Below are 10,360 nucleotides of genomic sequence, written 5' to 3'. Positions count from 1 at the left end.
GACAAAACACTCATGCACACAAAATCAATCTGATAAAAATGGGGCTGAAGAGTTGGCTCCATTGCTGCTCCTGTAGCGGTTCGAGTCCCAGCAACCATACAGTGCCTCACTATCTGGAACTCTTCTGACCTTTGCAGGCACCAGGCACACGTGTGATACACATACATACATACATACATACTTGTAGGCAAAGCGCTGATTCACATAAAGAAATCTTGACAATTTAAAAATCCCCCACTCTAGTGGCTTTTACTCTGGTCAGAGCTTATGTGTATCATCAGCACAGTTACAGAACATTTCTGTCACCTAAATGGAAACCTATACCCTCCCACCATTGCTCCAAGCCCCTGCGCTCCCGGAACTAGGTGTCCACTGATGTCTGTCTCTGCAGACAGGCCTGTCTGGAACATCTCAGACCATTTTGTGTGCATGTGACTGGTTAAATATATCCCTTCCCATGGTTATATGGTGTTCCATCATCTAAACTTACCATAGTTTATTTATTCAGTAAAAAATGATGTGAAATTCTGCTTTCAGCCAAGACGAAATTAAAGAGATCATATTTACCTTCCTTCCTGGAATGAACAAGCAAACAAACATTTTAAAGCCTGTAAAAGGGTATGAAATGACATTTCTAGGCAGACCCAGTGGTAGGCAACCAAAGCCAGGGTTATCCAAGACAGCAGAAACAAGCTTGTGGCCAGCCCAGCCTCACTGCTTGTCAGTGGCCTCAGGCTGTGGACAGGGAAGGGGACCGCGTGCAGCAGCGTAGATCCTCCAAGATGAGGATCAACGTGGACATCCAGGAGGCCAACGAGGATGCAAACCCAGGACCATGACCAACAGCGATCTCTCTGTGGAGACAAGAGAGCCAGGGAGAGAGAAAGATAAGCCGAGATGCCTGCAGAGGCCCCGCTTCAAATCCTCAGCAGAGAGTACTACATGAGGCCAGGCAAGAGAACCATCTGAATGAATTGGGACAATCCTTAGACCTCATGTGGGTCTGGGAGTGGAGCCTGATGCAGCATCCAGACTGGAAAGCCTTATGATTCAAGGGTCACAGAGTATTGTACCCAGAGAGGTTTACTACAGTAGCAGAATAAAAATTTACTCTAGGCTAGATATTGTTGTGGTCTTGCCTAATAAAACTTAGAAGCAAAACCCAAAGTTTTTTTTTAGTTTCTCTTGGCTTAGTAGATGTCTTTTCAGAAATTTCATCCCATTTGTCTATACTAGAGAATGCCGCAAACCAGATGTGGGGACATTTTAGGGGTGTTCTCCCCTTCTACCTTTCCATGGGTTCTAGGAATTGAAGCATGAGTAGTAAGTGCCTTTATCCACTGAGTCACCGAGTCATCTCACCGTACCTGATATTCTTTTTTAAAAAAGATTCATTTATTTATTATGTATAAAACATTCTGCCTGCATGTGTGCCTGCAGGCCTGAAGAGGGCACCAGATCTCATTACAGATGGTTGTGAGCCACCATGATTGCTGGGAATTAAACTCAGGATGTCTGGAAGAGCAGCCATTGCTCTTAACCCCCTAAGCCATCTCTCCAGCCCCTTGACATTCTTTTAAAGATCACATGTCATAAAACAATTCTCAAAGCCTGGTGTGGATTATTCTACTGTAATTTCAGCATTTGGGAGCTGAAGGCAAGAGGATTTCCATAAATACATGACTCATTATACATAGGGAGACTCTAATATAAAACAAAACAAAGACAACCCCTCAAAATAAAACAAAAAAAACCAATTTGCAATAAATTTTAAGTATTCAGGTCACATGAAACATGTTTTCTGACCACATGGTATTGAATAGGTAGACAATATAGGAAGATCTCTGGAAAGTCACCGAATGTTTGCAAACTTAAATAATATAACTGCAAATAATCCATGAATAAAAGAAGAGATTAAAAATAGGAGCTCCTAGGGTAGAAGCAGCTAAAGTAGCAGCACAGGATAGATCATGTCTTAGTCAGGGTTTCTATTTCTGTGAAGAGACCCTATGACCACAGCAACTCTTCTAAAGGAAAACATTTAATTGGGGGTGGCTCACTTACAGTTCAAAGGTTCAGTCTATTATCCTCATGGCAAGAAGCATGACGGTGTGCAGGCAGACATGATGCTGGCTACGTCTTGATCAGAAGGCAACAGGAAATGGACTCCCAGACACTGGGCAGTATCTTGAGCATAGGAAACCCCAAAGCCTGTCCCCACAGTGACACACTTCTTCCAACAAGGCCACACCCACTCCAACAAAACCACACCTCCTAATAGTGCCATTCTCCCTATGAGTTTATGGAGGCTAATTACATTCGAACTGTCACAGATGAGAAGAACAAATCCCAGAAGGATGCATTGCAGAAACTTACCCATGAAGAGGTAAAAAGACCAGGTAGTCCTACAGCTGAAAGAATTGATTCTGGGGATTGGACCTAAGGCCTCAAGCATTCAAGGCAAGTCCTCTATCACTGAGCTATAACCCCAGGTCTTGAAATTAGAGAAGTCTATCAAGCATGTAAGGTGTGCTTACTTCAAGTGGTACATACATTAAAACTAGAATGCTCCAGAGAAGACTAGAGTGACAGGATGACATAAAAATTTATGAAACATCTTCATTTTCTTCAGAAAGACAAACAGTACATGTTCTCTTGTATGTAGAATCGTGTGTGTGTGTGTGTGTGTGTGTGTGTGTGTGTGTGTGTGTAAAATGAAAGCAAAAGCTGGACCGTTTGGTGCAAGTTAGTGGACAGTGTTAGAGGCGGGAAGGGTGAAAGGAGAATGCATGCAATCAGACTATAATGATCTACTTATATGAAAATATCATAATGATCCACTGCTTCATGAGCTTTGTTTAAATATTCGTTTCATCTTTCGCGTGGGTATTCTGCCTGCGTGTATTTCTGTGAACCATGTGCATGGCATGTCTGTGGGGGCCAGAGAAGGCACTGGACCCATGCAATAGAATACAGCTGGTTGTGAGCTGCTATGTGGGTGCTGGGAATTTAACCTCTAAAATTTAACCTACTTTATCTTCTATATGAGCTAAAAATTATAATCATTTTAAAAATTAAGTAAGGGATAATACCAAGACTACAAATTAAATGATGTAAAAGGTTATTTTTAAACTACATTTTATAGAGTAAGAAGCAATATTTTCCTGTTGTATACATACAAATTATATATATATATATATATATATATATATATATATATATATATATATATACAATTTTTTTTTGAGAGAGAGAGGTCACACTGACTTTGAATTCAGAATCTTACTTCAACTTCCAGAGTACCAAGATCACAGGTGTGTCACTAAGGCAAACTTTTCTAAAAATATTTTTATCTTTCACGTTTGTTTCTATTAGTAGTAGTAGTAGTATTGCGTGTGTGTTATGTATGATGTGTGTAGGGGTTCAAGAATGTCATGGAGTGTGCATACACAGATTAGAGGAAGACAGCTTTCGAGAGTCCAGGGATCCTGGGATCAAACTCAGGTAATCAGATTAGCTTAGCAAAGGTTGTTCTTATTGAACAGCCATGCCGATCCCAGGGATGGAATTCGAGTCATCAAGCACAGTGGCACCTATCTTCCCCTACTAAACCGTCATGTCAGCCCTCTGGCCAGCTCACTGATGACACTGTCACCTTCTGTGGTCTCAGAGGTATTAGATGGGGCTACGTCTTGATTCCTATGTGGCCATTTTCCGCTGTACCCATATTTAATGTACCTAGTTTTACACAGAGGGCAGCTATGCTGCTGTTCTTAGCAAAGCCATTCTTGGGCTAGCGGCTGACCGCTCTGGGATTAACCTGCTGTCTCAGCACTTGGCAGCTGCTGCCCTCCCGAGCTTTCAGCAGCGGTGGCTGCAGCAGAGCCAGCAGCGCCTCCTAGTGCCACGGCTCTTGTCCAAACCTAGTTTGACTTTTCTTTTCCTTCCTTCCTTCCTTCCTTCCTTCCTTCCTTCCTTCCTTCCTTCCTTCCTTCCTTCCTTCTTTTCTTTCTTTCTTTCTTTCTTTCTTTCTTTCTTTCTTTCTTTCTTTCTTTCTTTCTTTCTTCTTCCTTCCTTCCTTCCTTCCTTCCTTCCTTTCTTTTTTGAGACAGGGTTTCTATTATTTGTTTATTGATTGTTTTTGTTTGTTTGTTTGTTTGTTTGAGACAGGATTTCTTTGTGTAACAGTCCTGGCTGTCCTGGAACTCTCTTTGTAGACCAGGCTGGCCTCCAACACACAGAGATCCACTGCCTTCCAAGTGCTGGGATTAAAGGTGTGCACCACTACTGCCTGGCGATTTTTTTTTTCTGAGACAAGATTTTTTTTCTGTGTAAAAGCCCTGTCCTAGAACTTGCTCTGTATAGCAGGCTGCCCTCTAACTCACAGAGATCTACCTGCCTCTGTTGGGATTAAAGGTATGGGCCACCGCACTTGGCTTAATTTTACTTTTAAAATAGCATTATAACAGGGGCAAAAGTCTCTTGTGGCTTTCATTTGCATTTTCCTTATTTTGAGACAGATAATAATTCAAATAATCTTTTAATTCTGTTCTGCTTTTTTTTTTTTTTTTGGTGTTCGGAGCCAGGATCACATGATATATATAGCCCAGGCTAACCTCAAACTTAAAATCCTCTTGCCTCAGCCACCTGGATGCCCCAGTTTCTTTGAATGATGTGGTCCACTGTGGAGGAAGGAATGTCCACAGACACAGAACCAAGAGGAGTCATGGGTCAGTACATTCAGCACGCAGGCTGCTGGTGGATGGAGACGCCTCTCTCATAAACTTCGGGTGCATTCTCGTATTCTCAGCTTTAGGGTGAGTGGGGGTCAGAGGCTTCTCCGGTTAGTGATGCGTTCTTAGAAAGTTTACCTACTAGTCACAATAATGTTTGGTAGATGCAGAAGTTATGCTAAGTAGTTGTCAAAGGGCCCAAGGCAGAATAAGAGCTGAAGGTAACTGTTCTGTTCATTTTTTATCTTTATTATTTTATTATTTATTTATTTCTGAGATGGTCTCTCTGTGTATGTAGATCTGGCTGTCTTGAATTTGCTCTGAAGATCAGGCTGGCCTCAAATTCACAGCTCTCAGAGATCTGTCTGCCTCTGCCTCAATTGCTGGATTTAAAGGCATTTACCACCATGCCCAGCTGGTAACTTTGTTCCTTTTTTTGTTGGATTTTTGTTTTTTGGAGACAGGTTTTACTCTGTAGACCAGGCTGGCCTTGAACTCACAGAGGCAGAGAGAACTCACTGCTTCTGGGATTAAAGGCATGTGGCAGTGATTTTTCAGTCATTTGGACATGCAACAAAAATGGAAAATTCTAGAAGTTAAAGTGTGGGCTATGGATATTTTGTTGCTAAAACTCTGTCAAATGTCCTTCCTCCATGGAAATAGGTGGAAAACCCTGACTGAGTATGGTCAGGTCTGAAGTCACGGCAGGGATCATGGTACATGATCATGTTCAACTCTGGGGACAGTCTCGCTGTTGAGTCTTGAATGGGGATGGAGGCAGAGGTGGACTTGGAGGCAGGGAAAGAAGGGTGACTACTGATTTTGGAAATGATGGGATCTGGGCTTCATTCTGCCCTGGGTTTGGGTCTATTAGGGGCCTGTTGATAGATTTCCCACTCCCTCTGTGTGTGTCATGAGTAATGTACACGTATGTACTGGTGTACTCACCAGGGTGAGGGCACATGGGGAGGCCAGAGGTGGGTATCAGGTGTCTTCCTCAATCCCTTCTCTACCTCACTTTTTTGAGACAGTTTCTCGGTGAAACTGAAGTGGAATTTAAACTAGAATTGCTGGCCAGCAGCTACCCTCTAGGCCCTGCCATCTCTACTCCCCAGTGCTGGGTTAGACACATGCCGCCTGACCGTGTTGGGTTAGACACGTGCCGCCTGGCCGTGCTGGGTTAGACACATAGAGCCGCCTGGCCGTGCTGGGTTAGACACGTGTCACTGCCTGGCCATGCTGGGTTAGACACGTGCCTCCTGGCCGTGCTGGGTTAGACACATAGAGCCGCCTGGCATTATGTGGGTTTTGGGGTCCCCATGCACAGCAAGCTCTTTAGCCTCTGGGTCCTCTCCCCAGCTTTCCCTTAAAAAAAAAAAAAGATTTATTTATTTATTATGAATACAACACGTGTGCCTGCAGGCCAGAAGAGGGCACCAGATCTCATTACAGGTGGTTGTGAGCCACCATGTGGTTGCTGGGAATTGAACTCAGGACCTCTGGAAGAGCAGCCAGTGCTCTTAACCTCTGAGCCGTCTCTCCAGTCCCTCCCTTTCATGTCTGAAGACTCCTCCCTCTCCATTTCAACCCCAAATACTTTCCTTTTCCTCTTAAACTGCAGGTTCCAGACTGGTCTTAGCCTGTGAGAAGATGGGCAAACCTGGAGATGGCCAGATTGGGAACGCTATTTGGCCAGACGATATCCTTCTGAATTCCTCTGCAGAAACCACTCTTCTTCGCTCTCATTTGTTCCTCTCCCCCTCTGCATGCCCGTGACCCTTCCCTCCCCTTCCCTTTCTTCCCCCAGTTAGTTCTCACTTCCGCTTTTCTGTTACACCAATTCCATATTCTTCTCTATTTCCCACCCTCCCTTAAAAGCCGGTCCACTCTCACGATCCCTTCTCTAGCTCACCGACCTATATATATAAACACACATCTGAATCCATACATGCCTGCAAATTTAAATTTAATTTCCACATCCAGGAACATGCAGCGTCTCTTCCTGAGTGCTGCAGGACTCAGTCCTGAGGGAAACAGCCACCATCTTCCTCAGATCAGCTAACCCTGCTTTGGGGACGCCATCAGATGCCTGCCTGTTGCGGGTGTGTGTGTGTGTGTGTGTGTGTGTGTGTGTGTGTGATGGTCGCTGGACCACCTCAGAGTCTAGCCATTTCCAATTGTTCCTTGAAGTCTTCTGTATAGAATTCTGCCCTACCTGCAAGTACCTAAGGGTAGGTGCTACAGTATACAGGTGGGAGTTAAGCTGATGTTTGTGCGGGAACAGCGCATAAAGAGGCTCTATGTGGCTATGGGGCAGCCATTGTTCATGCTGGATGAAGGCTGTTTGGGGTCCTAAATGCTCCTCTCAGTATACTCTTACCCACAGGCAAAAAAGCAAATTTTAATTTTTTCCTTTTTTTGGATTTTTGTGACAGGGTCTCTGTGTGTAGCCCTGGCTGTCCTGGAATTCACCTGCCTCTGGCTCCTAAATGCTGGGATGCATGTGTGCCCACTTCTTTCTTAAATTAACTTTTGTGCATTGGTGTTTTGCCTGTGTGTATGTCTATGTAAGGGTGTCAGATCCCCTGGAACTGGAGTTACAGACAGGTTGGAGCTGTCATGTGGGTGCTGGGAATTGAACCCAGGTCCTCTGGAAGAACAATCAGAGCTCTTAACAATGAGCCATCTCTCCAGCTCCCAATTTGCCTCTTCTTGTCCTCCCTTTCTCCTTCACTGGCACTCACAGATGTGGTTCCTAGTCTTCATTGTGTTTTATTATGTAGTCAGAGCCTAAGACTGGAATTTCTGTGGCTTTGGACTCCTCCCTACCAGACTGGGACGTTGTTAGTTCCAGTCCAGAGGGCTGGGAACAGGATCCTTCCTGTGTCAGGCTCTTGGGGGACAGCTCCTAGGACAGACTTTTCCTGCCTTGCTGATTGAAACAAAAGGCTCATGCTTCCCAAGACTATGACTTACCTAGCCTATATCTGTTCCCAAGCTAGCTCCAATGAAGAACTGGGTGATTCCATGCTGCAAGGGCTCCATCAGCACCCATCCCAATCCAGGCTTGGGGGTTTCTACTGAGTCCCCACATGGGGAGGAGAAGTCTCGTGACTGACACTGACTGCACCCCTGCCCATATTTTCTACTTATGTCTGTAAATCCCAGGTCTCCAGAGAGGCCGATTTCTGGAACCTCACCCAGAATATCCACTATGGCTTTCATCTCACCTTTTCCATTCTCAAAGGGAGGACACCCAGGACAGAGGTCCAGAGTGCCTCCACATGCCTCCATCTGGAGAGGGAACGCAGCCAGAAGTGCGGACCCCAGCCATGAGGGTGCTGGCTGAAGCTGCATGTCTCCCATTCAGGGATGAAATGCTGTCCAACTTGATGAGTAGTGTACTGAGAAACCACTGACTTGTATTTTGAAAGGGTGAAATTGTATAGCATGTCATTAGATCTCAACAAACATGACAGGGCCGTGGTAATAACAGTCATCATGTCTAATAGCCAAGAATTCTGGGAAGCTTCCTGAGTTCTGGACCTGACTCACATATATCAGACGGCCCCATGTCTGTAATCTCAGGAAACCTGGTGCCAAAGGCTACTTCCCCTGAATGAAGGGCTAAGAAAAGCAGCATCTTCAAGCCCTTATCGGCCTCACAACGTCTGATGCATTATTTAATACCCATCTCATCTTCCCAGTAGCCTACGGAAGTTGTCATTATTCCTATTGCACAGATGAGGCAGCAGGAACCTGGGGACAGTGGAGGTGGGACCCCACAGATCTGTTCCTCCAGAACTGTGAGCATCCACTACCCTGCCACCTGTGTAGCTGGCGGCTGAGAGGTGAGCAGGGCACCCTCCTCTGCTGCCGTGTCACATGGCCTGGCCGTGAGGCGGTGCGAGTTCTGCCAGCTGCAGGAGGCTCTCACTAGTGGAGGAAAAGTCAGAATTGATTGTGGCCTTTGTGCAGCCTGGAGCCTTGGCCCCGAGCGAGCCCAGAAGCTACAAGGATGCCTCAGACGTCCTGCCCAGGCTTCCCACCTCTCTGGGGGTACAGGAGGAGTGAGGGTTCCTGGGCTCTCAAGGCTGGAGTCTCTGGGATTCTAGCATACTCTGGAAACCTGCATAGCAAAAAAGCAGCAGCGATTTCACCACTCCTTGGAGCCCCGGGTCCCTGAAGTCATAGCTTCCTGAGTCTTTGATGTTGTAGAACTGGATCTAAGTGATTGCCACAGGCCTTGGGGGCTCTGCTAGCCCGCTCCCTTCCCAGGCATCTGCCAGCTCAAGCTCTCATGGTCTCCTTAGAGAGAGTGTGGGCCTCTGAAGGTGAGGAAGCGTCCCCTCCCATCTCTGCTCTGGAAGTCAAGTGCTCCTCTGAACCCCACCCCTTGCTGTGCTAGGGACCTAATCCAGAGCCTTATACAAGCTAGCAAGTAGAGCTACCCCCACCTGCTCCTCCATCCATCCATATACAAGTCTGCCCCAACTGTACTGGACAGCTGGCCCAGGCACCTAGGGCGTTCTCACCGCACCAACTCAAGCCCTTGCCCCTCTAGTTCCCATCACACTGCCTTGCATTCATTAGCTAATTCTGCTCAGATCCTTGGTTCACAGCAGGGGGGCGCTCAGCAGAGCCTCAGGGGTCCTGCAGCTGGGTGTATATGTCCCATTTGGCTTTTGGAAACGTCTTTACATAGGCCTGTTACCTCTACATAGTGCAGCAACTTTGTTGACACATACGGGCACTAAGCTGAAGGCTGCTCCCATCATCCTTTAGGACAAAGGCTGCATAGTTTCTCCTATAAGGAGGCCATAGGGACAAAAAAATGTAGAGTCACAAAAATCCAAGCTGTGGTCCTTTACTGTCCACACTGGGCCAAGGGTCACATTATCTTGTAGTAAGAAGTAAATAAAGTGTGTGTGTATGAAGTAGTACCGGAGGTTTTCAGTAATGCCACTGTCACTTCCTCCACCTGCTGCGAGCAGTTGCTGCCCAGAGCTCAGAACACAGCACCTTCCCCAATCTCCTTTCTCTGATTCCTATGTACAGGGTGTGCTTAGCATTGTAGTACCGCAGATGACCACCAGGCGGTGACTAAGCACTGGTCCAGACCTCTGGTTTTACAGTTTACTATTTTGTTGTTGTTATCGACTATGTAAGAACAAAACACTGTAATTATGTCAGGGCTCCAAACTGTTGGCTGAGAAGAAGTCCCTTCCCACTGTCCCTTAGCTGTCCCAGACAGGGAAAGGGTCTGCCTGCTTTTCTCAGATACGTAGGCTCCAAGCCTCCCAGAGTTTGCCCTGAATCCAGCTACCCACTGAGAAGTCCCAGGCATCTCCCTGAGACCTACCTTCCCTGCTGTTTCTGGAGTTGGTGCCACATAGTCCCTGGCACAGCCAGATCTGGCCAAACAGCCCACTAGCTGATCAGTAGGACGGGCTTCCTCTGCTCAGACTCAAGGGCGGACATGAGAACAGCTCTGCAGATGCTCATCCTTCCCAAGGCACTGAGCACTTCCTGGGAAGCCTGCCGGCAGCTCATGTCTCCCAAAAGACAAAGATCAAATGAATCCTCCAATTTTTGACAAGACTTGCAAGAACTTGGGGGACTTGAAG

The sequence above is a fragment of the Microtus pennsylvanicus genome, chromosome 10 (assembly GCF_037038515.1).
Source record: "Microtus pennsylvanicus isolate mMicPen1 chromosome 10, mMicPen1.hap1, whole genome shotgun sequence".
NCBI lineage: Eukaryota > Metazoa > Chordata > Mammalia > Rodentia > Cricetidae > Microtus > Microtus pennsylvanicus.
Note: the sequence above shows the minus strand (reverse complement) of the source record.